This window comes from Rattus norvegicus, chromosome 1, assembly GCF_021556685.1.
Source record: "Rattus norvegicus strain SHRSP/BbbUtx chromosome 1, alternate assembly SHRSP_T2T, whole genome shotgun sequence".
NCBI lineage: Eukaryota > Metazoa > Chordata > Mammalia > Rodentia > Muridae > Rattus > Rattus norvegicus.
The window spans coordinates 148,607,832-148,614,606 of record NC_141534.1 but is presented as its reverse complement, the minus strand read 5'-3'; the positions used below and the strand labels follow the sequence as shown (position 1 = coordinate 148,614,606).

The 6,775-nt window shown below is 48.7% G+C and overlaps 1 long non-coding RNA gene across 1 annotated transcript; it reads right to left on the bottom strand.

The window, feature by feature from the left end:
* Positions 1 to 414: 414 nt before the first annotated feature.
* LOC148007741 (uncharacterized) lies at positions 415 to 5,862 on the bottom strand. The gene is made up of 3 exons (XR_015651844.1): positions 5,203 to 5,862; positions 3,865 to 4,024; positions 415 to 819 (listed from the first exon to the last, which is right to left on the bottom strand). It is a non-coding gene; the product is annotated as an uncharacterized LOC148007741 (long non-coding RNA).
* Between the last annotated feature and the right edge of the window lie 913 nt (positions 5,863 to 6,775).

Genomic DNA, 6,775 nt, shown 5'->3' with positions numbered 1-6,775 from the left:
TAATATGGCAAGGGTTTAGCCCGGGGGCAAGTTTCCTAGCTACCTTCCTGAAACATAACGGCTGACTCGGCCCCCCAAGGGTTCAGCCCGGGGGCAAGTTTCTTAGCTACCTTCTTGGAACATAACGACTGACTCGGCCCCCCACCAGGGTGTGGGACCTCTCCCGGGGCTTTTCTCATTGTCAGGTGCTCAACGGCAGTCCTCCTGTTGCCAGGCCTTCAACCAAACACATCTTGTTTGGCAGCCGCTGTGTACTCAGTGTTCTAACCTTTCTCTGAACCAGTCATCTTAAATATAGCCTTGCAAAATGGCGTTACTGCTGCTAAGCTGGGGTCTTTCATTCCCCCATTTTTTTTGTTAACTTTGAGTGAAATCTTTCACTCGACTTGGTCAAGAAATTTCTGTCTGGTGGGGGCTTATTCCCCCACTGACTCTAGGCCACAAAAGGACTAGGAGGAGCCACGTAGGAGTTTTAACTTTAAGGGGTTTGGAATGTGCTGAACTCTCCATGTCTGGGGTGTAGTGTTGTGATTAGTCAATTCCTCAGACCGGACTGCCTTGACGTGTGGTGTGTGGATCTAAGCCGAGACTCCGTCTACCTTTAGGGCGGTCGGGGTAGTCAGGAGGACGGTGTAGGGTCCTTTTTACCGTGGCTCGAGATTCTTGGTCTGGTGTCTGTGCACCCACACGGTGTCTCCAATCTGGAACGGGTGTGGCACCACCGGATGTTCAAGCTTGTCCTGGTAAGCAGCGGCCAAAGGTCTCCAGACGTCTCTCTGTACAATCTGTAGGGCCTGTAAATGGGCCCTCAGAGAAGGGCTGTCAGCAAAATCAGCAATGTTTGAATCAAAGAAATGGACAAATGGGGGTGGTGCTCCATATATTATTTTAAAAGGAGTTAGACCATGGGGGCCCGGGGTATTCCGGGCCCGATATAGAACTAGGGGAAGGAGGGCCACCCAATCCTTTGAGCCAGTTGTAAGCGTAAGTTTGGATAAAGTCTCCTTAATTGTTCTATTCATGTGTTTTACCTGACCTGAACTCTGGGGTCTATAGGCACAATGTAATTTTTAATCAATCCCCAGCAATTTGGCCACCAACTGACTTACTTGGGAGACGAAAGCGGGCCCGTTGTCCGACCCCAACGCTTGAGGCATGTCATACCTGGGAAAGATTTCCTCGAGGAGCTTTTTGGTGACCATTTTTGTAGTCTCGTGTTTTGTGGGGAAGGCTTCGACACATCCTGAGAAGGTGTCTACAAACACTAGGAGATACTTGTATCTATATATACCTGGTTTAATTTTAGTAAAATCAATTTCCCAATGGATGTCGGGACGGTGTCCCCTAGGACGAACTCCTTGTCTAATCTTGGTCCTTCCCGGGTTAACCTGAGCGCACACTTTGTAACTCTCAGTCACCTTTTGTATCGCTTTGTCCCGATTTAAAAAACACAGATTTATCTCTTCTCGATCTAGTAAGGTTTTTATCTTCTTATGTAAAAAGGAGATCAATTCAAAAGTCCTTTGTAGACCCACTGTTTTAGTTGAGGGTGGTAGATGGCCCCCATTTTTTTAGGAGCTCTATGTCCTCATGGGCATAAACCCAACTGGTTTGTCCCACTGGTGGGGGCGTGGGTTGGTCTGGGCTATTTAAGGGTAAGATTTGTTTGCTCATGGCCACTTCTCGCGCCGTGGCATCGGCCAGCCGGTTTTTTCGTGCCTCTGGGTTGTGCCCTTTCTGGTGTCCTGGACAATACATAATACTCAGTCTTTTGGGCAAGAATAGGGCTTTTAAGAGGGCCAGAATTTCAGCCTTATTTTTAATATCTTTACCCTCAGATGTGAGCAGCCCCCGCCTCCGGTAGATCTCCCTGTGGATGTGTGCCGTGGCAAAGGCATAGTGGCTGTCTGTATATACATTTAGCCTCTTACCTTTTGTCATCTTGAGCGCCTGAGTCAAGGCGATGAGTTCAGCCCGTTGTGTGGAGGTACTAGCAGGCAGGGCTTTTGTCCAAATTACTTTGTCCTCCGTAGTGACCGCAGCTCCAGCCTTTCGCTCTCCCTCTGCCAAGAAGCTGTTGTCATCTGTGTACCATGTGTGGTCAGCATTCTGAAGAGGCTGGTCCGATAGGTCCGGCCTGGTTCTATGTACTTCTGTGAGGATTTGTAGGCAGTCATGTTGTTCTGTCTCCTCTGGTAGGGGAAGCAAGGTGGCAGGATTGAGGGCAACTACGGGCCCAAACTGAACCCGTTCTGCATCCAGTAACAAGGCTTGGTAGTGGGTCATGTGGGAATTAGAGAGCCAGCGGTCTGGGGGCTGTTTTACCAAGGCCTCCACTGCGTGGGGTGTTAGGATGGTGAGTGGCTGTCCCAAAGTCAATTTTTCAGCATCCTTGATCAGGACAGCAATAGCAGCCACCATCCTTAGGCACGGTGGCCAGCCGGAGGCCACAGGGTCCAATTTCTTAGACAGGTAGGCCACAGGGCGTTTTTAGGGTCCCAACCTTTGTGTTAGGACCCCTTTAGCATACCCCTGTTTCTCATCGATGAACAGTTACTGAGCAAATTGTAAGGGTTTGGAACAGTCGGATGAATATCTTTTATCCTCTTGTTGACCTCTCTCAAGTCTTGTATTGGCCTATAATCTCCAGTGTCGGGTTTCTTAACAGGCAGAAGAGGCGTATTTTAAGGCGACCGGCAGGAGATTAGGATGTCTTGATCTAGAAGCCTCGTAATGTGAGGCCTTATACCTTGATAAGCTTTATGTGACAGGCTGTATTGTTTTATGGAGACTGGAGTTGTAATGGCCTTTAACTGTATAATTAAGGGGGGCTGTTGGAGCGCCAACCCCAACCCACCAGTCTCTGCCCAAGCCAGTGGAAAATTCGTGACCCAAGTGTCTATTTCTAGGGATTGTGGCTTGTCCTGTCCCAGTTCATATAGTCTATATTCATAGAAATTGAAGGGGAGTTTTGTGGGGGCCAGTTATTTGGGCCCCTCTTTTCTCAAAATGAATTTGTGCTTTTAGTTTGGTGAGCAGGTCATGGCCCAGCAGAGGGTACAGGCAGTCCGGAACATGTAAGAAGGAATGGGTCACCTTACCAGTAGCCAGCTGAACCCGGCGGTCCGTAGTCCATCGGTATTGTTTCTCACCAGTAGCTCCTTGTACCCAGGCCGTCCGGTCGCTGAGTTGTCCTGAAGCTTGAGTGAGGACTGAATGTTGGGCTCCTGTGTCTATCAGGAAAGCAACCGGCTGCCCCCCCAACTTTAAGCGTTACCCTGGGCTCACGGGGGGCTCCTGGCCCTGACCTCCCTAATCTTTATCTAGAGCCAAGAGGGAGGTTCGTGGTCGAGGCTTTCGGGGTCCGCCAGGCTTCTTGGGGCACTCTCTGGCCCAGTGCCCTTTCTCTTTGTAATAGGCACATTGATCTTTATCTAGCTTTAGCCCCTTTCGAGCTCCCCCCATCTCCCTTCCTTTTTTTGGCCCTGAACTACGGCGGCCAAGATTTGACTCAATTTTTTGTTTTTTTTTTTATCTCTTTTTTATTAAAAATCTTTTTAGCTTCTTTAAGTAAATCCTGTAATGTATAGCCCTGCAAATTTTCTAACCTCTGTAACTTAGTCCTGATATCTGGAGCAGCCTGCCAGATGAAGGACATAGAGACACTCGTCATTTGTCCTGGGTCATCTGGGTCATAGGGAGTGTACATACGGTAGGCCTCCTTAAGTCTCTCTAGAAAGGCGGAGGGAGTTTTCCCTGCTTCCTGTAATACCTGTTTTACCTGAGCCAAATTAGTAGGGCGTCGTATAGCCCCTTGGAGACCCGCTAGAAGCAACTGGCGATAAAGGCGTAGGTGTCCCTTACCTTCAGCTGTATTAAAATCCCAGTTTGGTCCTCAGGCAGCTGGGTGGGACGCCCATCATCTCCCAGAACATGCTTTCTGGCCTCTAGGAACACTCCTTGTTTTTTTTTTTTCTGAGGTTAAGAGGGCCTGTAAGAGCTGTTGGCAGTCATCCCAAGTAGGCTGGTGGGTAAGTAAAACAGATTCTATTAGGTCGGTGAGTGCCATTGGATCTTTGGAGAAAGAAGGGTTGTGTTGTTTCTAATTGTAAATGTCAGCTGCTGAAAACGGCCAGTATTGGGTCTGGCCACGGGTTCTCTGTCTAAGTGGGAAAGCCTGGGAGGTTGTATCTGGTACCACCTCGTGCTTATTGCGCAATCTCCCTGCGACAGGGGAGAAACCCTTATCAGACTGTGGCCCGGCAACTGATCTGGCCGGCGGCTCTGCCTCCTCCGTTTTAGCCGGGCCTGTCAGAGAGAAGATCTATGAGAGGGGAGTTTGGGTCTGCCGGGAGGACAGGTTTCTTAAGACGGCTCTGATTTCACAAAGGTAGAGAGAGGAAGATGTGGCCGGCGGACCGGGCGGGGCCGAGGGGACAGGCTGGGGGTTGAGGGGAGGCCAATTCGGGTCAACGAAGGGTTCCGCCCGGGGGGGGGGTTTAAGGCGAGACTCTCTCAAGTGATAATATAAGAAACCTGGTCAGGATGTCCGTGGACGACCCGATCTTTAACCTGTAAAATAATGATCTTATTAAATGTGCCATTCACTGGCCATCTCGCTCCGAAAGTGGGCCACTCGGATGTGCAGAGAGTCTGTCATTTTCCTTTTTTAACCTCGACGGACTGGTTGTGTGCCCGGTCGTGGACGTCTTTCTAATGATCAAGAGTGAGACTTAGGGGCATTGTTAGGGACTGTCCCATGTTAGTTCTAAGGAAGATTAGAACACAGAGAAAACAAACAACACCAACAGTCAAACAAACAACAGACAGGCGTGCTGTACGGCTTTGGTACCAAACTGAAAGCAAAAAGTCAGATGGAGGTGGCAAAGGTCCGGGGCCCTCTGAAAGCCAAAAATACAGACAGAGGTGCCGTTAGTCCGGATCTTTCTCCTCTCCCAGATTGGGCCCCGAAAAGTCGGGCCCCAACACCCTTGGAACGTCTTCCAGGGCTGCGGGTCGAGAAGTCCGAGCTCGTCAGCTCCTTCTTCGTCCCGCCCAAATTCCAAACAACCTGGCTGAGCGCTCACAGAACAGACCTGGCTGAGCGCTCACAGAACAGACCCGGTTGAGCGCTCACAGAACAGACAGAATAAGGCAGAACGAGACAAAATCAGACAGACAGACAGATGCCGGCCGGCTTACCTCCCAGTGGGTGGTCGGTGGTCCCTGGGTGGAGGATCTCCTTTCCCGGCCAACGCACCAAATGAAAAGCTCTCAGGGAGAACTTTCCCTCGGGATGGAGACCCTCTAACTCCAAAGACCAGACCGAGACACCACAGGATGCAATCAGCAAGAGGATTTGGTTTATTGTCGGGATACACAGGCACAGGCACCTGTGGGCGCTTCAGTCACTCGGGGGACTGGCGCGCCCCACGGAACCAAGGATGGGCTTTTATAGGATTTTGGGGAGGAGAAGCAAGCATACAGAAGCAGATGCATGGTTACAGGGATATAATTGGTGGATTCTAATATGGCAAGGGTTTAGCCCGGGGGCAAGTTTCCTAGCTACCTTCCTGAAACATAACGGCTGACTCGGCCCCCCAAGGGTTCAGCCCGGGGGCAAGTTTCTTAGCTACCTTCTTGGAACATAACGACTGACTCGGCCCCCCACCAGGGTGTGGGACCTCTCCCGGGGCTTTTCTCATTGTCAGGTGCTCAACGGCAGTCCTCCTGTTGCCAGGCCTTCAACCAAACACATCTTGTTTGGCAGCCGCTGTGTACTCAGTGTTCTAACCTTTCTCTGAACCAGTCATCTTAAATATAGCCTTGCAAAATGGCGTTACTGCTGCTAAGCTGGGGTCTTTCACTAGAAATAAACCCACACACCTATGGACATTTGATCTTTGACAAGAAAGCCAAAACCATACAGTGGGAAAAAAGAAAACATCTTCAACAAATGGCACTGGTCTAACTGGCTGTCTGCATATAGTAGAATGCAAATTGATCCATATTTATCACCTTGTACAAAGCTCAAGTCCAAGTGGATCAAGAACCTCAACAGGAAATGAGTTACACTGAATTTAATAAGAGACAAAGTAGGACATAGCCTCAAATGCATTGGCACAGAGGAAAATTAACTGAACAGAACATCAGTGGCTCAGACTCAAGACTTAAGATCAACAATTGACAAGTGAGACCTCATAAAACTACAAAGCTTCTGTAAGGCAAAGGAAGGATACTGTCAATAGGACGAAATGGCAACCCACAGATTGGGAAAAGATCTTTACTAACCCTACATCCAATAGAGAGCTAATATCTAAAATATATAAAGAACTCAAGAAGTTAGACCCCAAAAACCCAAATAACCCAATTTTTAAAAAATGGGGTAGAGTTAAACAGAATTCTCAACAAAGGAATCTCAAATGGCCAAGAAACAAAGAAATGTTCAACATCCTTAATCATCAGGGAACTGCAAATGAAAATTACCCTGGATGATCAGGATGGTAAGATCAAAAACTCAGGTGACAGCAGATGCTGGCAAGGATATGGGGAAAAAAGAACATTCCTCCATTGCTATTGGGATTGTAAGCTGGTTAAGACCACTTTGGAAAACAATATGGCGGATCCTCAGAAAATTGGAAATAGTTCTACCTGAAGACCAAGCTATACCATTCCTAGGCATATAACCAAGATGTTCCATCATACCACAAGGACACAAGCTCTACTACATTCATTGCAGAAACTGGAAACAACCCATCTGTCCCTTGTGATGGTT